Here is a 21,715-nt window from a genome sequence, read left to right as displayed (position 1 = left end):
AAAGTCCATCCGCCCATTCACCACACGGTCCTAATGCTCCTGCTATGTGCCAGGCACTGCCCTCGGAGTATTTAGTGCTGAAAACAACAGACTTAGGTCCTGCCTTATGGAGCTTGTAATCCAACCAGGAATTCAGACCACAGACAAGGAAAAGATAAAACAAATAAGTACAAGTGATGCTAAGTGCTGTGAGGAAGTTTACAGGGTGACAGGAGAGACAACAAGAGGAGGGACCTACTCAGAGAGGGTGGTATGGGACAGACTCTCTGTACAGGTGACATTACGCTAAACCCAGAAGGATGAGGAGGAGCCATGCAGAATGTAGCTGAGCTGGGGATGCACTCTAGCAAGAAGCGATGTGACAAAGGCCCTGAGACCTGAAAGGGGCAATGCTGGAATGGAAAATAGGAATTGGAAAACGGGAGGTGGATATGGGACATGTTGTAGCTGAGGGGCCAGTGGGCACCCAGAAGAAGATACCAAGGCAGTTCTGGAAACACAGGACTTGAGCTCAGAAGAGAGGATTGCCTGCATGGAGGAGATAAGGGAAGCAATGCATTTGGCAGGATTGCCCAGGGGAGTGATCTAAGATACACAGACACATAAGACATAGAAGCTGAACCAAAAGATCCCCGGGGTGTGCAGGGTCAGCCCCGGGAGTCCTCAGCCCCACACCACCCTCTCTGAGTAGGTCCCTCCTCTTGTTGTCTCTCCTGTCACCCTGTAAACTTCCTCACAGCACTTAGCATCAGCCTGTGAACTGAGGAGCAGAATTGTGAATTGAGGTAGTGGAGGACAGAGAGCCTGACAACAGGAGTTCCTGTGGGGATTTCAAGGCTGAAGATGATCAGAGAGGGGGAAACACCAAGGTAGGGAATGAGATCAGGTAGCAACATTCAGTTCACCCCAAATCATATCCATTGCACAAGAGCATGGGCAGCCTGGTGCCAGCAAGAGCCAAGGATGGAGCCTTAGGAAACAAAAGGAGGGAGGGCCTGGGGACAGATGCTCCCCAGGCTGAAGCGGATACAGACGGCCCTGCTGGTGAAGAACACAAACCGGAATTCCCTATTTCAGCTGTTTTGTATGAAAGCTAGTGCTGCCCAAGTCAAAATGCATGATGTGTTCAGAGAAAATGCTGACCTTCTGTTCTCCCACAAGTGAGCTGAGCAGGGATAGAGAACGGAGTTGCTCTGGAGAAGTCTACAACAAAATTAATGGCTCAGAAAGGCTGAGTGTGATGACAGCTGCTTTTCCTCAGTTTTCTTTCCTGGACTTGAGACACTTTCTTTTCCCGTAAGACTTGCTGGTTGTTGCTAAAGGGCAACACAACACATGCAAACTTTTAAATTTGCGAGAATCAGAAACAGAAATTCCTCTTTGGAACACTGCTGCAGATGACGGCAAAGCCAAGATGCTGTGGGACTCCCTGAAGAGGAGATGTACCAAAACTCTGCGTCCTTAGAAGACAGCCCACTTCATGCAGTGTTTTTGGGTATCCACAGCAGCCTAACAAAAACGGCAGCCGAGGCCTTTCAGTTAAAGCCGCTGATGCACAGCCCGTAATTTCCGTAGTCCCTCTAGCTGTAGAAGCTTCTCTCTACACCAACAATGCAGGTCAAGAATCTGAACTTAAATGACTGATTTTGCCACGTTTTCTACTTTCACTTGGTAATTCTTACAGAAACCGAAAAAAACAATTTCACTAAGTGCTTCATTTATCTGTATCTACACGTGGACTTAGGAGGGTCCTCTCAGTACATAAAATATCTTTTTATTTTTTGGTGAGGAAGATTGTTGCTGAGCTAACATCCATGACAGTCTTCCTCCATTTTGCACGTGGGTCAGTCGCCACCACAGCACGGCTTGATGAGCAATGTGTAGGTCCGTGCCTGGGATCCAAACTCATGAACCCTGGGCAACCAAAGTGGAGCACCTAAACTCAACCATTACGCCACCGGGCAGCCCCAAAATATCTTAAAATTATAATACCCTATTTTAAGCTGATAACAACTTAACTTCAACAGAATTCCTAAACTTCACATTTTTACTTCTCCCTCTCACATTTTAGGTTATTATTGTTACAATTTACATATTTTTAATATTGTGTAACTAATAACACATTATTGTAGTTACAGCTACTTTTACTACATTCCTTTTTTTTTTTTACTTTTAAACTACAGTTCTAATGAATTATGCACCGCTTCCATATAAGAGAATCTAACTTGGCTGTATACTTACCATCACCAATAAGATTTACGTACCTTTTTACGTTTTTATGATGTTACTGAAAGTTTGGTCTCTGATCCCGATGCCAATCCAAGTAAAGAGAACTGAGTCTTGGGAGAAAAAGGAAAGGCTTTACTTTGCCAGGCAGAGGGAGCAAAGCAAGGGCCAGTGCCCCAAAAGTTGCTGGCTCTCTATTAAGAAATGGGTAAGGGTTTTCATTTGGGGTTTTCGGTAGGGGAGGGGGCCGTGGTCTTCTTGGTCAGCGTTTTCCCATGGGCCTGTGTCTGGGCTGCTTCCAGGGAGACAGGATTTTTCAGCTGAGTGTCCTTGGCTGTTTATCTCCATGGTAGAAGGCAGACTCTGAGGTCAGGACGCCGAGGAGTGGGCCTGGGAAGCTTTGGTCTCTTGATATTCTTTGCACATTAGTTTCTCTCTAAGAGAACTTCCAGGTCCTGGGATTAGACACAACTTTGGTGGGAGCCCAGGGTGAGGCCACGTGGGCTTGAACAATTTCTAACTTGTTTGGCCCTATAGCTCAGGGAGTCAGAGGCTAAAAAAACAAGCATTTACATATGAGCATAATCTAAGACCCAGGGACCTGGGAATGTGTGTGTTTGGTTTTAACCCACATGTGCCAGGTTCACCGTAGGGGAACTGATATCAGGGCTGATATCGACTGAGAACTGGGAACAATGTCACCCGTTGTGGCCAGGGGAAGCTCAAGGTCAGCGGGCGGCTCCCCTCGCTCCAACAGGGTCTGCCCCTTCTGGGACTCTTAGCAGCATCTCCTGTGAACAGCTGTCAGCTGTCCTCCTCCCAGGGCACAAATCAGGAAGACTCCCATCTAGCCATCCGAAAGCCACTGTGTCAGTGGCGCCCACCCCAGAGCGACATGTGCCAGGCCCATATTTCTCAGAAATCTGTCGCTGGCTCAGCTCTGTCCTCTCAGCCCGGAGGACGGGAGTGGACACCACAGGCCCAGACTTCCAAGTCTGTCAGGGGCTCAGCGCCGTCCTCTCAGCCCGGAGGACGGGAGTGGACACCACAGGCCCAGACTTCCAAGTCTGTCAGGGGCTCAGCGCCGTCCTCTCGGCCCGGAGGACAGGAGTGGACACCACAGGCCCGAACTTCCAAGTCTGTCAGGGGCTCAGGGGCCATCCTCTCAGCCCGGAGGACGGGAGTGGACACCACAGGCCCGAACTTCCAAGTGTGTCGCGGCTCAGTGCCGTCCTCTCAGCCCGGAGGACGGGAGTGGACACCACAGGCCCGAACTTCCAAGTGTGTCGCGGCTCAGCGCCGTCCTCTCAGCCCGGAGGACGGGAGTGGACACCACAGGCCCGAACTTCCAAGTCTGTCAGGGGCTCAGGGGCCATCCACTCAGCCCGGAGGACGGAGCGCGGCCGCCCTTCCTCCCACGCCTCCTCAGGCCCCCGCCTACTGGGCAAGCCGACCCCGCGCAGTTCACCAGTTCAACGACCGCCAGGCTTCTCGGCCTCTGACCGATGGGCCGTGGGATCTACTAACGGGAACTGCTGCAAGAGAAACTGAGGCACGCCGAACGCTCTTCTGTTTGTTTGAGTAAAAACGACCCCATCCGGCAGTGTCACGCGGAGACGCTGGGATCACCGGCCAACAGGGGCTGGACACAGACTTCTGCCGAGAAGAGGCGACATGAGGGAAGGAGGCGCGGGCGGCGCTGCCTCTGAGGCCGGGCTGGCTGTCGGCAGGCCGTCCTCGGTTCCCCGCGTTAACCCTGAGGCGCCCGCGGGCCATCGGCACGGCAGCCACGCTCGGAGGGCGCCCGGGAGCTGACGTAAGCACGTAACGCGGACGCGCCAGGCCGCGCTCCCTCGAAGGCCGGCAGGCCGCTGGAAGGTCGAGCGCCCCGCTCTCTAGCCCGCCCCAACTGGGGCCCGGGGGCCGGGCGCGCCTGCACACGGAGGGACAGCGGCTCTCGGACGGGACGGCGGCGCCTACTCACCGTGCCCAGCGCGCCAACCCAACGGGACCAAGTGCCCCCGCGGCGCTGGGGCCTGGCGGCGCCAGGCCGGGCCCCCGAGGCCGGCCTCGTGGAGGGGCGAGGAGCGGGGGCGCTGCCTCGGGAGCTCGCCCGGACGGCCCAGGGCCCGCCGCCCCAGGGGCTCGACTCCAGGCCCGCTGGAGGGCCTCGCCGCGGTGGACTCCGGGCGGGCTGCACCCAGGTCGGGCACAGCAGGACCTGGACCGGAAGCTGGGGCGCGAGGACGGGAGGCGGCCGCTCCGGGAAGGCCGCTATCCTGAGGCGGCCAAGTGACCGGACGTGGGCCTCGTGCAGGGGTCAGTCGGAGCCTCCCTGGCACAGCAGAGGCCTCGAGGTGTGGGCAGGCGGCGGCTCACCGGAAGCTGGGCCAGAAGCTCCCTCCACATGCCGCCGGAATCCCAGCGGCCAAAGGGTGGGGGGCATGGGAGGTGATGACTGCTGGCTCTTAAAACTTCCCCACCCCGCCCCCCCACCCCCGCGCCGGAAGTGACGCACGTTACTCTGCTCGCCCCTCATTGGCCAAGGGAAATCATGTGGCCACACCTTCCTTCAAAAGGGCAGCGCGGGCCGCCCAGCGCTCCTGGACCGGGTGGTGGTGAGGGCACCAGCGTCTGCCCACGTGCCTGCCCTGCCTGTTCAGCCTGGTGGGAATCCCCGTCCAGGAGTGCAAGCCGGTGGGAACCAACTGCCTGCTCGATTTACTTCATCCTTGAAGTGCTGCCCGATGGTAAAAGATGGTAAGTGAAAAGGTTCAGATTTAAAACGGTTATTTTTCCTTAAGATGGGTACCTGAGCTGACAACTGTCCACGAAAATAATCCATAACCAATCTGTAAATGAAAATTTGGGAGAGTTTATTCTGAGCTGAAATCTGAGGACCATGGCCCGGGGCCTTTCTTCCTGAAAGGGCACCAAGGATGTGAGGTATACAGAGTGGTTATTTACCCCCCAAACAGGATGTTTCACAAAGGATTGAAATGTCCCTCCCACAATAGTCACGAGATTGCCCTGTCGGCACAGTACTTGATGGACACAGCAGGTAGTGGGTCTGCTATCTCAGACGGCGTAGCAGGGGCAAGTCTATTGTCTCGAGCTAGTATGAGTCAGGGATAAAAAAGGACAGGGAGCACACGTGTGGTTTATGGCAGGGAGAGACTGTGAAACAGTAAAGAAAAGATAGACTTTTTAAACAATGATCCTGGAACACTTGGTTATCTGTAAGGAAAACCAATCAACTTGGCTCTCTTCCTCACAGCTTGTGTGAAAATCAATTGCAGGTGACATGAAGACTTAAGAGAGAAAGGCAACACTTTACACTCATGGGGAAAAAAATAGGAGAATACCTTTATGACCATGAGATAGGAAGACATTTTTTTAAATAAGGCCTAAAATGACAAACCATAAAGGAAAGACTTGGTAAATATCAACTACATTAAAGTTAAGTACTTCTGTATGTTGAAGGATGCCATAAAGACTGTGAAAAGATAGGCCACCAATTGGGAGAAGATACTTGCAACAAATACAACTGACAAAAGTTTAATACATATTCAGAATATATAATGAAATTCTATAAACAAAAAAAGGAAAAAGGGTCAAACTTTGAACAGACATTACAAAAGAGAAAATATATCAATAAACTTGGAAAATATCAACTTATTTAGTAGTAAGAAAAATGCAAATTAAAACTACAATAGTATTTCATGCCTACTAGAAAAGCAAAAATTAAAAATTCTGAGAATAACAAGTATCAGTGATGCTTTTAACATTTACACACCACTGGTGGAAATTTAAATTGGTGCAACCACTTCGGAAAATAATTTGGCATTTTCTAATAAATTTGAAGATTCACAAGACCTGTGATTGCACTTCTCTCCTAGGAATAAACTTGGAGGAACTCTTGCATGTATGCACCAAAGACCCATGCATGTTCATAGCAGCACTGTTTAGTGACAGCAAAAATCTGGAAATAGTCCAAATGTCCACAATCGTAGAATGAAATTTAAGTTGTGGCATATTCACTCAATACAATTTTGCATAGCAATGAAACAAGTGAACTATAAACACATGCAAGAACATGGATAAATCCCAAGACGCAACATTGATTTTTAAAAGTTGCAGAATATAGTATGAGTCCACTTATATAAAGTTCAAATATGGGTAAAACCAAACTATGTTTTCTGGAGAAATAAATATGAAAGGTAAAATCTTATGGAAAAGCAAGGTGATGATTAATGCAAAAATCAGGATGTCAGTTCTCTCTGAGAGGGAGGAGCCTGCAAAGGACGGCCAGCGAAGGATGAACCACTTTCCATAAACCAGGTGCATGGTATCGGTATTCATTTATCTCACACATGTTTTACATATTTGTATCTTTCCTTTGGAAACTGCTTTCAGATAGTATATATTCCTCAAAACAGTGAATTTCCGTTAGCATATTTCAAACTTTTATAAGCAATTGGGAGAGAGATCTAAGAGGAATTCAGAGACCCTTCCTGTCCCCTGCCTATGGGATGAGGAGTGACCACCTTGTCAGAGGCAGGTCCCTCTGATTCTCCTGGTCTCTCTCCTTTTTAAAAGCCTGGAGTTAAACACACTCCCCAACTTCCCAGCGCCACATGCTGGCATCCTTTCACGGCCTTCTCGGCCCACTTCACCTCAGCATTTTAAAACAAGTACAATTAACCTGCACAGTGTTTGCCAAACACGTGAGAAAAAGCTCTCAAGGGGCAGTGCCATCTAGTCTCAGCAGAATTTGCCCAGACCATGCCTCGCTGGCCCACCACTTTCCTGGTTACTCAAACGCCCTCGTTTTGGCCCAGTTCCTTGGCTCTTGGCGTTTGCTCAGCTCTCAATGGACGACCCGGTTGGCCCACGTGTGTCAGCTTCATCTTCAGCACCCGCTCCAAATCCATTCTCAAGCCCCCTGCTCCCATGATCTCCACCGACAAACACTCTTTGGGAGGAGCAAGTTAGCCCTCTTAGGCATCCACCCCCTCATCCCAAAAACTGTGTGGAGGGGGTCAGAGGACAGCAGATGCTTCAAATTCATCATGATGGTGACTTTACATTAGTCTGAGTCATGCACCTCTGCTGGTGGCCCCCCTTCCAGCCCCACTGGCAAGCTGAGTACTACCACTGGGAAGTTGGGAAGTTCCAAACAGTGGAAAAACTCTTCGGAGAAATTGATGACTGTTTTCCTTTTGGCCTGAGCCTGGGGTAGGATGGGCACTCCAGAGAACTTGTCCAAGGCACCACCTGATCCCATCCTTTGACTCTCTGAGTTCAAAATGTTCCTCAGGGAGGGACCTCACATTTTACAGACTGCTGCCCAAGGGCCTTGTTGCTACAACAAAAACTCTCAAACCATGGAAACTGTTTGTATCAGCCAAACCCAAAGCTCAGCTATATGCACAGCCTAAAAATCAAGTTGCCCTAATCTTGCATTTTTGGCTCATTTTGCCTGGCCACATCCTGAAACCAAATGGGTTGAATCACTAGATGAAAAATAAATTTCATCCGTGGGAACTGGTTGCTGTTGTCACAGAAAACAAAAGGAAGGTGTTTTTCTGCCATGTCTTGGAAGGAGTGAAGTCATTGTTTCAAGATAAAGAATCGGACTTAAATTCCTGCCTCATGCAGAAAAATGAAATTAGTTGCTTAATTAGACTCCCTGTTAAAAGGTCTCTTAACATTTTAAATTCTGTTTTAAAAGATCAAGTCCAGGGAAACCGTCCTGGGGAACAATTTGGAAATGTGTATTTAAAGTCTTTAAAATGTGTGTAATTTTACCCAGTAGTTGCAATTCTGGGAATAATTATGAAAGTGCCCAAAAGAATTATCTGGGTGGATTTAATGCTGCCTCACTTTCAACAGTGAGGAAAAAACCACAAACCTTTAGACGCCCAACCTATGAAGCTGGTTAAGTGAATTGCTGTATAGTAGAAGTGTTCCCTGAAATTGAAGCGGCCCCCAGGTTGGCCATAACTCCCCTTTCTTTACAAGAACTCGCGGTCTTGCACCCAGTACACTGGCGCCCACAGCAGCAGGCTCTTCTCCAGCTAACCCGCACACCTGTCCTCCACCAGGTGAGTCGTGTGCTCGCCGGGAATCGGTTGTGTTTGCTCCCAAACCAGTTGATGCTGCTGCAGATTTTATTGCAATTATGTAATTTATTTAAATAATATGTACATCAATGAAATGACAAAAGAGAGATTTTTATTTCTCCAAAAACTGGATTGAATGTTTTAGAAAGACTGGATAAAGGTGAGCTGCCAAAAAAAACAAAAAGCAAAAAAACCAACACTGTTGAATTTGGTGATAGTTGACAGCTGTAAAAAAGTAAGGGAGAAGAGCCAAAGGCTTTTCTCTAGATTGGTAAGTATGTTTTAATAAAAAATTAATGTCTTGGGGTATGTTTTAAGTTGAAATAAAAGGTTTAAGTTACTCTGATCAAGTTGGACATGAGAAATTCTACTGGGCATCCATATGGTAAATACTAGCCAGCTCTTAAAAATGAGTATGTAGAAAAATAGAGAATATGTAACATATGACCCTGATTTTGTTAAAAGTATACATTCATGCATAAGAAACCCCTAAAGGGACATATTCTGGAATGCTCTCAGAGGTTATCTTTGGGTGATCCTTGTGGGAAGCTGTGGCTTGGCTGTGGAATATCATACGGACCATAGTCAGCAGTCTACAGAGGGACAGAGGACGTGAACAAAACAGAGAAGTCTGACAATACGAGAGGTGCAGTAGACTTACCATCAGCTTTCTGCTTCCATTTTCATTCCCGGGTAACTGGTTCCAGTATTTTTCTGAGGCCTGAGAGCATTCCTGGCTGTGCTTCTCCAAGATACCCACATTATTAATTCCTCATTTTTGTTGAAGTTAGGTTTCCTAAGTTTGGTGTCTGTTACAGCAACGAAGAACTAAACTAATACAAGCAGTAATAAATAGACTCACTTTTAAAAACAAACAAGTACACACTCACCTAAAATTCAGGTTATCTTGATGCACACGTGCAAACAAACGTCTCCAAGGGTTTGTTAATTACACGGGACTCCAGCACCACTGAGGCTGTGTTATGGATAACTGGGAAGGTCCATTCCCTCGTGGGTGTGCATCTTGAATCTGATAAGAAATAAACCTGAGAAAGTGTGAGAGCCCATCTCAGGGTCTGAAGAGCCAACAAGATGTCCCAGCAACCTGAGATCTCGCCTGTAGCTCGTCAAGCCTGGACAAGGGTGCTGACAAGGCCATGGCTCCTTGGTTGCCACCAAGAGTTCACTCTCATTTCAGGGGACAGGCACGTGGCCCTGTGCCTGTGGTTGAGGCCCACTGTGCTCGACATAGTTGGACTTAACTGACCAATTGGAACTTCACAAAGACAGAACACACCAGTTGAATTCAATACTGATCTTGCATTACTCCTGCTCATGCCCCCTGAGGTTCACCTGGGAGTCTCGGGGCTGGTACCAGACCCTCGGACACAGGGCCAGTGCTCTCTTTGCTCCTGTCCCACACCAACCATCTCTATGTCTCGAAGTCCTTTCCTTCTGGACAACACAGCTAAAGTGCCACCTCCTCCAGGCAGTCTTCCTCAGCTCCCCAATCAGTAGCAATTGCTCCCTCTGCTGACCTCCACCAGCCTTTATGTGAATCCCTCTATTGTCCTCTGTATATGTCACCCTGGAATTGTGCATATGTCTCTTTTCTCTGTTAGACCATGGCATCACGAGGCACAGACTGCATTTTCTGTTTTATCTCCCTGGGCTCCATGGGCCCCCACCTGTGAGCAGTAGCGCCTTAGGAGCCTGGCTCTGCCACCTACCAGCATGTGACCTTAACCTCTCTGTGCCTGTTACTTCATCCCTAAAATGAAATGGTAATTCTACAGTGTCTCCTAAATTCTGCAAGAATTGAATTATCTCGTAGCTAACATTATACTCAACAGTGAAAAACCAAAAGCTGTTCCTCTAAGAATAGGAACCCGCTCTTGCTACTCTTATTCAACATAATAGTGGAAGATCTAGCCAGAGCAATTGGGCAAGGAAAAGAATTAAAAGACATCCAAATTGGAAAGGAAAAAGTAAAACTCTTGCTATTTGTGAATGACATTATTTTGTATATAGAAAACACTAACTGAAGAATCCACCAAAAAACTGCTAGAAATAGTCAGTGAATACAGTAAAATTGCAGGGTACAAAATCAACATACAAAAATCAGTTGCATTTCTATACACTAACAACAAACTAGCAGAAAGAGAAATCAAGAATACAATCCCATTTACTATCACAACAAAAAGAATAAAATATCTAGAAATAAATTTAACCAAGGAGGTGAAAGACCTATATACTGAAAACTATAAGACATTATTGAAAGAAACCAAAGAAGACATAAAGAAATGGAAAGATATTCTGTGCTCGTGGATCAGAAGAATAAACGTAATTAAAATGTCCATATCACCTAAAGCAATATACAGATTCAGTGCAATCCCAATCAGAATCCCAATGACATTTTCCATGGAAATAGAACAAAGAATCCTAAAATTTATATGGGATAACAAAAGACCCCAAATAGCCAAAACAATCTTGAGGAAAAAAATAGCAAAGCTGGCGATATCACAACCCCTGCTTTCAAAATATACTACAAATCTATAGTAATCAAAACAGCATGGTACTGGCACAAAAACAGACAAACAGATCAATGGAACAGAATCAAGAGCCCAGAAATAAACCCACACATCTGTGGACAGGTAATCTTTCACAAGGGGGCCAAGAAGATACAATGGAGAGAAGAAAGCCTCTTCAATAAATGGTGTTGGGGAAACTGGACAGTCACATGCAAAAGAATGAAAGTAAACCATTGTCTTATACTATACACAAAAATTAACTCAAAATGGATTAAACATTTGAATGTAAGACATGAAGCCATAAAATTCCTAGAACAAAACATAGGTAGTGCACTCTTCGGCATTGGTCTTAGCGGTATCTTTTCGAATACCATGTCTCACCAGGCAAGGGAAACAAAAGAAAAAATAAACTAATGGGACCACATCAAACTAAAAAACTTCCTCACAGCAAAGGAAACTATCAGCACAACTAAAAGACGCACCCACTGGGAGAAAATATTTACAAACCATATATCAGATAAGAGGTTAATCTCCAAAATATATAAAGAACACATACAACTCAACAACAAAAAAATGGACACCCCATCAAAAAATGGGCAGAGGACCTGAACAGACATTTTTCCAAAGAAGATACACAGATGGCTAACAGGCACATGAAAAGATGCTCAACATCGCTATCAGGGAAATGCAAATCAAAACTACAATGAGGTATCACCTCACACCTGTCAGAATGGCTATAATTAACAAGACAAGAAATAACAGGTGTTGGAGAGGATGTGGAGAGAAGGGAACCCTCACACACTGCGGGTGGAAGTGCAAACTGGTGCAGTCTCTATGGAAACGGTATGGAGATTCCTCAGAAAACTAAAAATAGAAATACCATATGATCCAGCTATTCTACTTTTGGGTATATATCCAAAAAACATGTAAAGACTATTTTGAAAAGATATATGCACCCCTATGTTCATTGCAGCATTATTCACAATAGCCAAGACTTGGAAGCAACTCAAGTGCCCATTAATGCATGAAGGTGGTACATATGTACAATGGACTACTGCTCAGCCATAAAAAAAAGACAAAGTTATGCCATTTGTGACGAGATGGATGGACCTTGAGGGTAATATGCCAAGCGAAATAAGCCAGACAAAGACAAACACCGTATGATTTCACTCATATGTAGAAGATAAACAAATGCATGGACAAAGAGAACAGATTGGTGGTTACCAGAGGGGAAAGGGATGGGGGGAGGGGGAAAGGGGAAAGGGGGACATAGGTATGGTGACTGATAAAAACTAGACTTTTGTTGGTAAATATCGTGCAGTCTATACAGAAGCTGAAATATAATAATATACACCTGAAATCTACATAATAATATAAACCAATGTTGCCCCAATAAAATAATTTTTAAAAATAAATAAATTACCTCACAGAATTGAGTTAATAAATGTAAAATACTTAGAATAGTGGTTGGCACATAGTAAGCCTTCTTTAAGTGTTAGTTATTATTGGTTACATATTTACTAGTGCTTATAAAATACAGACATCTATTTTACATGTTTCATATAAGCTGGCTTCTGCAAACAACTAAACTCTGGTTACTAATTAAAGTGGAAAAATGATAAAGAGTAACATAAGTATTCATTTATACTTTAATTCTAAAATACCACATTTTAAAATTTTACTTAAAGTGCTTATTAGATATATCACTATTATCTGAAACTGGAATAAATGTCACCACATTGCAAACCTTCATGCAATCTGCTCAGATTCCTAATGGTCTGTAATCAAGGGGTCACTGCTTATTCGACAAATCAACACGCCCTGTACATTTGAAGCATAAAAAGAAAACACAAATTCACATTTTTTCCTTTCTTACTCCCCTGTATTTTACCTTATACAATAAAACCTCTCATTTCAACTTAAATTGATTCAACAACTTCACTAATTTTGACAAGAGCTGGGCTAAAGTTTATTCTGTGAGAATCGATCAATAGTATAAATAGAAATGGAATAAACATTCTAAGAAAACAGTGCTCTGAGGTAGATGAATTCTCCGGAAGCATCCACTTAGGCATCAATAAGCTGACTGAACTTGGGGGCGCACTGTTAGACTCTCGTGATACAATTTCAGATTGTTCATCAGGATTAGTTTGAGGAGAAACAACACTTCACAGCTTAACTGCGGTAACTGCGGGTGCTCAGAAGTAATGAAGTCAAGTTCTGGAAACAATATTCTAACGACTGGACATTTTTCTAACTCAGTCTGGTATCTCAACTTTAGATTAGCGAGGGTTCACGAGGCACACATGCGCCTGTCCTGAAAGACTTCGGTGGCTCATGTCTGCTACAGAGGTGGGCGGTAGCCTTAACAGTCACTGAGCACTTACAGTTCTCAAGTCCCTGCGAGGGATGAGGGATGAACAAGTCGTCCCTCAGAGCAGAGGCCCCACAGACGACTGTGGAAATGCAGGTGCATGGATGGGTGTGACAGAGTAGGGACGCCCTGCACGAGGTCAGAGGAAGGCACAAGAAGGGGCGGCTGACTGACTCAGGGGAGGCAGAGGGGTGAGGCTTCCAAGAGCAGAGGGGGCCAGGGCTCCAGGGCATGAGGGCACAGGGGCAGTGGTGGACGCACAGGAAAAGGGCTTGCGGGGAACGCGGAGCAGTTTGCTGTGAGTGAGGGTGTGAGTGTTAGGGTGCGGACAAGACAACGTGTGGGAAACAGAACTGGAGAATGGGGCCGGGGCCAGACTGTGGAGACACTGAGAGACCGTTCTGGGGATCCCGCCTTTATTCCCGGCTTTATTCTGCGGGCACCGGGGATCCATGGACATTTCCTGAGCCAGGGGGTGAGCAGACCTAGGCTGGGGCACCCTTAGGCAGCAGTGTGCCAGATGGTTTACAGTCAGAAAAACCCGCAGACCAGCGGGGAAGGTTATGGCTCAGTGTCCCTGGCTGAGACTTTATCACCAACCTCCCCTTTACCTGCTCTTTTCAGAGAGGATTATTAGCATATCAGGGTGCAAGTTTTTGAAACTAGAAGTTATAAATTAGATTATCCTTATTTCTTTGTTTTAAAGACTGGTTATGAGAGATTTTTTAGTGTCCGTTTTACAATCTAAGAACCTCTAGTGAGATAGTTAATAACACAAAAACATATATACAGTGTGCTCAGTTTATAAATATTGACCCTGTTAATTGACATTGTGACATTAGTGTGTTTTTGACACATAGATGATGAAAGAATGTTCTTTGAAAATTTGTCTATTAATGCATATCTGTCATTCATGAGTAAGTTGCTAAGAACATTTCACCACCAAGAAAAGAACTAAAGAAAATTAGTTCTGCCTTGTCCACAGAGCATGACTTCTCCCTCAGGGCCATGTACACTGAGAGGAATGTCACCGCCAGTGTGCATGCGAGGGGACTGGGGGTGGGGGGCACGGTTAGATTGTCCTCCTCATCTCAGGATGGCCCCGATTATTAAAACATAGGTGCCAACATCTCCATATGATAAACAAGGAAACAGCCCAGAGCTTTGAAGGACTAGTTTCATGAAAGGCGCCAATCAGGTTAAAGTCGAGAGAAATCCTGGCCTTTAGAATTCTTGTCATATATCTAAGCGTGAAAACGTAGCGACTTTCTCCTGAGGACATTCCCTGTTTTTATCCTGGAAAAAAATATGGTGGGCAAATGTCTCTGAATTCCTCCCAGGACTTCTTAGTTTTAAATATATCAAATGTAACTGGTTTACAAGCAAAGCTAGTTTCAAAGTACAACACATTTATGCCCCTAACTCTTGAAGGAAGAAAAAAGGGCTACTATGTAAAATTTGTTTTTCTCAACATCATCATTGCTACTCACACACAACACCTACTTTGCAAGTATTTCAAAATTTCTGCAACCTTCACAGCTCTTGTCCCAGGCTCTGGGTCTGAACCTGCCTGGGACACGGTGGGGCCAGAGTGAGGCATCTGAGCTAAGCTGTGGACCCCAACACCTCCTTTGCCGTCTGTGCAGGGAGGAGCCACAGCCCCCTTCGAAAAGGCCTGGGGCAGTGTGCTGCGAGGGTGCTCTCTCCAGGACTCATGTGCCCCTCCCTCTGCTGGAAACCCTTTCTCCTTCCCTCATGTCCTACACCTCGAGTCTGACCACGTCTTTGGGGCTGATAATTCAGTGGGCAGCCTGCCTGGGTCTCTGTTCAGCCTCCTCTTGAGGATGAGACACCGTCTCTCAGGGCCTTCTCTGCTCTTCACTGACCACCCAAGGGCCAGATCTCTGTCCAGGCCCCCAGACCCCCGTCCAGACCCTTCTGGGAGAGAATTCACACAGTGCGCACGGAGGACAGTCCCAGCCAAGGATAAACCCTCCTGGCTCCTCACACGATGCACCTCGACTGCAGGAATACGTAACGGCCCCCAGCACAACTGTAACTAGAAATTGGACTTGCGAATCAGAGGTGGGAGCCGATGGATTCACCAGGCCCTGGGGCTGGCCACGTGGCATGTTAGTGTCCAACTGGTCACTCCGTCCAGCTGACTAACTTGGCTTACAGACTCCTTAGTGTGAAACGCCGATGACTCACCTGAAGCATCATTTTGGAAGGCTGGACCTTGTGCCTGGGGAGATTCCTGACGAGTAGAGTCACCAGCCTGTGAGCCTGAGTGCTGCCCGGGCTCTGGACATGTCTGTGCTGACACAGCAGCACTCAACGCAGACGGCGCTCCTGAGTCACCGACACGGGCAGCTGTGTCCACAGCCATCGTGCTCCCTGCAACACGCACGGCAGCCCACAGATCACAATGACAAACAGTGCGAGACCTCTCGCAGGTCGCAGGCCGTGGAACACGTGCTTAACTTCTTCAGAGAAAAAAGAATCCACTGGCAAAGAAAAAAAGAAACAAACAAATTTGCCAAACGCCTCATTTCCTGCTCTGTAACCAGATGGTGATGAATCACATAAAAATCCCTTCCACCGCCATGAACAAATATTTCATGTTATTTACAAACTAGCAGTACATTTTTGGCTTCGTAAATACACAAGAAATCTCTAGGCCATGGAATATATTTCTCAAGTACACAGAAATATATATAACATTAAAATCTTTATCTTCCCAGGTTTTCTGAATAATGTTTATTAACACCTACTGGTGACCCAACAGAGGGTACTGGTGTTAAGTACTGGCCAGATCACTCTTCTGGAGGAAGGATGTTCCATGAAGCAGGAACTAAACTTCTTCACTGTGGTTTTCCTCTCTTATTCAGAAACAACAATAAACATTTTTGCTATGTCTTTGAAAAGAGAAAACGAATGCGATTTTGAAAGGGAGAAGGAGAAAAGGAAGGAAGGGAGAGAGGAGGGAAGGACTGACGGAGTCTCTGTCAGCCCAGGTGCCCGAAAGCCATGAACAAAACCAGGAAATGCCGGGCTTCCTGCCCACATCTGCCTCTCCTTGGGGTGGGGGCAGCCCTGGGATCCCGGCTCTGAGGGCATGAGTGCCCTTGGGCACAATCTGTACAGAGCGGTTCTTGTCCTCTTTGGCCCTCTGACAAGAATGTTTGCTTACAGATCCCAAGTCATCCCAAGTGTGTTCTGAAGATCAAGAACCAATGAGCACCCCCTGCTCCTGTGCCCACTCTCTCCCTCAGGCTCTGATCTATTTCCACGGCTCCGGTCCTGCGTGAGCCCAGGCTGGTCCAGGGAGGTGCTCGGGACACACGGCACACCCCAGAGGCCCTCACTCCGCCCCCTGGGGGCGGAATGAACAGTCCCTCAGGGGCAGTGTGGCCAGGCTGCTGGGCTCACAGGCCGTCAACCCTGCGGTCAGCTGCGCATGTCCCTTTCCTGTTAGAGACAGGGCTGTGGGACCTTGGAGATGACTCCACAGCAGGAAGAAGAGTGAGACTCCGCAGGTGGAGCGACTGACGCTGGTTGCCCACGAGTTACAGAGGAGCGGGGATGAGGCACCAGGGGATGTCAGGCTTTCATCGGGCCATTTGCCATCACATGGACTGGTTTAAATCAGAGACGATAACCATTAACCCAGCTGTTCTTCAAGAGAAAATAGGGCCAGGGCTTTGGGGACTGTCGGGGATGGGGTGCGGGAAGGGAAACACCAGTCTACAGATGTCCGTGTGAGCCTTTCTGGCACGGTTGACCCCTCCCATAACCACGTGCCGTCCCACAACTCGCTGGACCTGAACAGCCAGTTCTTGAGCCAGGGCGGCCGGAGAAGGGGGCACGGGAGGCTTCTCCCTCAGGACGGGGCCTGGCCCCTACCCTTCCAATCAAGGAGCCGCTGTGCGGGCCCCCATCGCCCAGGGAAAGAACTGCATGCCTCTCTCCCCATCCCCTCGCTCGCTCCCAACCCTGGGGGCAGCGCTCAATGCCCAGTGACAGTAACGTCCACACATCCTGTCGCTCATCACGGGAAGCAACCAGAGCGCAAGTAGAGGCTCTGTGTCAGGGTTTTATGACAAACGAGGAGTTATAAACAGAACTTACGGGCCGTCCCAGAAAGAAAAGCTGGCATCTCTTTAGAAGGGGCCAGGAGTTATTTGCAAGCCCAGCAAACAGCTCTCGAGCCGACAGCAAATGACTCTGAGGACACGTCACTGGTCAGCCTTGGGATTCCCCGAGACACCTCTGGAATTTGAAAATGGCTGTTGATCACATTAGATTGTGCTGGTTATGGATTCTCCCAGAAGGGATGATCATTAGAAATATGTCAGTTGAGGTTCTGATGGACAGGTGCGGCAAGTTTGAATTGTTTTTTTTATAATCCAAATCCCTTAAAGTGATCTGAGAATTCACACGTGTAAGCTAACTGGGAGTCAGGACTGGCCAGTGTGGGAAATGAAGCTAAAACCTTATTCTTCCCACCTCCCCTTAAACAGAGTGCACACTGCAGTGGTCTGCTGCTTGAAGCACCTGCCTGAGGTTGTCCCTTTGGGCTCACGCATGTCTGCATCTAGGAGACTTCCTTCAAAATGAAAATACTCTGGGCAAAACAACATAACAGGCTGTTATGGGCTGAATTGTATCCTCCAAAATTCATATGTGGGAGTCCTAGCCCTCAGTACCTCCGAATGGGACTGTGTTTGGAGACTGGGTCTTTAAAGAGGTAATTCAGTTAACATGAGGTCATTAGCGTGGACCCTAACCCCATATGACTAGTGTCCTTAGAAGTGGAAATAAGGACGCAGACGTGCACAGAGGGACGACCACATGAACACACTGGGAGGAGACAGCGTCTGTGCGCCAAGGAGCGAGAGCTCAGAAGAAGGCAGCCCTGCCGACACCTTGATCTCAGACTTCTAGCCTCCAGAATTATGAAATAATGAATTTCTGTTATTTGAGCCGCCCGGTTCACGGTACTTTGTATGGCAGCCCTAGCAAACTAATGCACAGGCTGCTTACACCGAGCATGAATTATTGACAGTGGGAAAAGGCAAGCCCAGGGCCTTCCACAGTCCTGGGAATCAGAGACCACGGCCCAGTGAGGTCCCTTGCAGGAATGCTGGGCACGGTTCATAAGGGCATGAGCTTGGCATCAGCACCAGCTGTGGATCCCTGGGTAAACTACTGACCCTCCAAACGTCAGCGGGCTCGTCCGCAACATGGGGATGACAACGTTGTTAGGATTAAGTAAAATACACAGAAACCACTCAGTGCTAAGACATGGTGAGCGCTCCATACGCTGTAGTTATGACAGTGGTGAGGGGGCCAGGACCCGAGAGTCAAGAGCGGGATTTTAGTCCCAGCTCTGAGGCTGATTAGATAACTTTGAGAAGTCCCCCTGATCTTCATCCCCACCCAAGCAGTGAGAGGACCGGATGACACGCAGGAGAAAGGAGGGGGAGGGGCCGACGGCCGCTCCATCTTTTCTCAAGGTGGTCTTGGAGGAAGCAGCTCTTTGCTTTTCCTTTCCCCAGATGTCAGTCACAGAGCTACTTTCGGAGTCACAGAGGGGATGTAAGCATAGTTTCTACCCTCTTTTTCTCTATTCCACCAAATTCCCATCCCTGCAGGGGGCACCATGACTGGGAGGGAGAGCATGCTCCTGGGCACGTGTGGTGATCTCAGGACTCGGGGGGGGGTCCCCTCGACCCCTCCAGTGACCTTCATTTGAGTCTCCCCTCCAAACTCTCCTATATCCAGGAAACGCGCTGGTCCCAGGACAGCAGAGAGCCTGGCTGGAAGCCAGATCCCACGTCCCTCCGCAAGGACCCCAGGAGACTTACCCAGCAATGCGTTCCCTGCCAATGTCAGAGTTTAAGAGCCACAATCACAAGATGACAGCATGTGTTAGACGATAGTAGACGAGGCTTTGAGCAGAGCTGCGTCCACTCGGGCAGTCAGCACCTGCTCTGCACCTACTGGCCACCAAGATGCTGGGCTAAGTGGTGGGCTGGATGCAGGAAAATAAGACTCAGTTCTTTTCTGGGGGAAATTCATAGAATATTAGACAGTAAAAAAGTCCATCATCTTACCACACTCCTTATATCAAACAAGCCGTGGTGTGTTGCTGTCAAATGTTTATATAAACCATCATGAAAATAACTAAACCTCTTCCCCTTCCAGAGCCACCAACTGGCCATTTCTCACCCATTCACTGAGAGCATCCAGCACTTTTCCAGATCTCAGGACTTAACTTGCTGCTACTAACAGGACACTTGTCGAGTCTGGGAAGCTGGAAAGCTCCAGGTCCCCCGTGACTACTTGAACATAACTCTCTGAGCAGACCTACGAAGAAACTGAAAGATTTGTGCCATTTAGTCATCTCTGGTAAAAACAAGTACTAGGAATTCTGACTGTTATTGTCTGGCACCCAAGCTGGACCCATTCCTAGAAGTGGTAGGACTGGAAAACATCAGGATCAGGGACTCAAAGACAGATCCCTACTGAGTGGTTACTGGGCCTGGAAGTAAGTGAGGAAGAGGGGCTGTAAAGCAAGAATGTGGTTTTCTGATTATGGAGCCCATGGTCTCTTATGCATGTTCACAGGCTTGTAAGGCAGGCTTCCCATGCCCCAGTGACCAAAGGAAAAGGGGGATTGAACACAGTCAGAAAGTCCCACCCCAGTCTTTACAGCACAGGTAGAATGGAGAGTGGAAGGGGCAGATCCCCATCCTACAGCTGAAGGTTAAAGATTACAGGAGGTGATCACGGCCACCTGTTCTCTGGGCACAAAACCCAGACACCCCAGTGTATCAGAAGGAAAATAACATAAGGCTTAACACGATAGAGAAGAATGAGGAGGAGGAGGAAGAAAGGGAGGAAGGGAGGGAGGAAGGAAAAAAAGAAGGAAGGAGGGAGGGAAGGAAGGGAGGAAATAAGGAAAGAAGGAAGGGAGGAAAGAAGGGATAGAGGAAGGGAGGAAGGGAGGGAGGAAGGAACGAAAGAAGGAAGGAAGGAGGGAAGGAAGGGAGGAAATAAGGAAAGAAGGAAGAGAGGAAGGGAGGAAGGAAGGGATAGAGGAAGGGAGGAGACAGAGAGAATGGGAAAGGAACATAGAAAAGGAAGGAGGATGAGGTGTTTGTCAAGTTTTGTCAATAAACTGAAGTGCATGTAGGTGAACCTGGCTGGCTCCTAACAGAACAACTTTGAAGATTCACCATATAATAGTGATCCCAGAGCTCCCTGGTGAATGGACTTTTCCAAAAAGGATGAGTGATCAAACACTTGCACAGCCAGAGACTCCTCAAAGCTGCCTCACGAGTCTTACTTACGTATGGTAACAAGTTCTGAAGAATACGCTGACTTTAAACTCCTGACTATACAATCATTAAACGCTCACAAACGAGGACTCATGCAGTACGACTTTGAAATATATTTTTAGATTAAATAAAGGTTTTCTGAAGCTAGAAGTTTTCAAACTTCCAACTGGAAGTTTGCTTATGAGAAAACAAAAACAGCACACATCCAAAACAGTTTGTAGAATACTTATTTAAAATGATTCTTTCTGCTTTGTAGAGTTCAGAATATGTTTAGTCAATGGGAGGAAAACGCTAAGTGTCTTGAGGAAGGAACTAACAGCTCATACTAACAAGTAATGTTTGTTGAGCGTGGACCACGCACTGGGCTCTCCCCAGCAACTCAGGAGGTGGGTGCTGCTATTTTCTCCATTTTATAGATGGAGGCAACTGAGGTTTGCTGACCTTCACCAGGCTGACCTGGGTCTCAGGATCAGCAGGTGGTGTAACCAAGAACCCGGGCAGCCTGGCCCCAGCGCCCATTCTTGCACCTACTATATTGCAGGTCTCCTCACAGGTTGAAAAGCAAAACATGTGAAGCTCCAGCTGTCTGATGAGATGACCAGCAATTCCTCTGCTTTGGAGTAGAGAAAGTTTTACAGTGAACAACCTCTCTTCCACATTTTTCTTCCTCTCCAGGATTTCCACAGTGTGGCTTCTGGTCAGCTGCTCAGCAGAGGAGGAACCGGAGCCCACCTCAGCCCCTCTGGCCTGTCCTGGCCACAAAAATCCCCCCAGCCTCTTGCACACCGAGGGGTGTGCTGTGTCTGGAGAGGCGTCGTGAATCCGAGTAGTTCTGGAGAGCCGTGCCCTCCAGGAGGTGCCAGGAAACACTCCACAGGAAGTCTGGGGCTGTAGGGCCTGCTGAGGGATGCCACCCACCGAGGAAAGGGGTGCAGAGCTCCCCACCCTTAGGAACACGGTTCAGGAATTATATGTTCAGCACGAACGGGGCCCATGTGAGATCACGACCCTTCTGTCGTCTGTGTCGGTCATCGTCTTTGAAGATGGGCTCATGACCAACTTGTTCATTCTCCTGGACCAGCCATCTTTCAATCATTCGTCAACAATCTAGTA

At 47.6% G+C, this 21,715-nt stretch overlaps 1 protein-coding gene across 1 annotated transcript in view; it reads right to left on the bottom strand.

The window, feature by feature from the left end:
- Positions 1-15,744, bottom strand: part of FRMD6 (FERM domain containing 6) — a 279,784-nt gene extending 264,040 nt beyond the window's left edge. Inside the window, exons 1-2 of the mRNA XM_070630335.1 lie at positions 15,468-15,744; positions 9,242-9,381 (exon numbers count right to left, since the gene is read on the bottom strand). The gene's annotated coding sequence lies outside the window, so the exon portion shown is untranslated. The remainder of the gene's footprint in view (positions 1-9,241; positions 9,382-15,467) is intronic.
- Between the last annotated feature and the right edge of the window lie 5,971 nt (positions 15,745-21,715).

The sequence above is a fragment of the Equus przewalskii genome, chromosome 1 (assembly GCF_037783145.1).
Source record: "Equus przewalskii isolate Varuska chromosome 1, EquPr2, whole genome shotgun sequence".
Lineage (NCBI taxonomy): Eukaryota > Metazoa > Chordata > Mammalia > Perissodactyla > Equidae > Equus > Equus przewalskii.
This window is presented reverse-complemented; position numbering and strand designations above follow the sequence as displayed.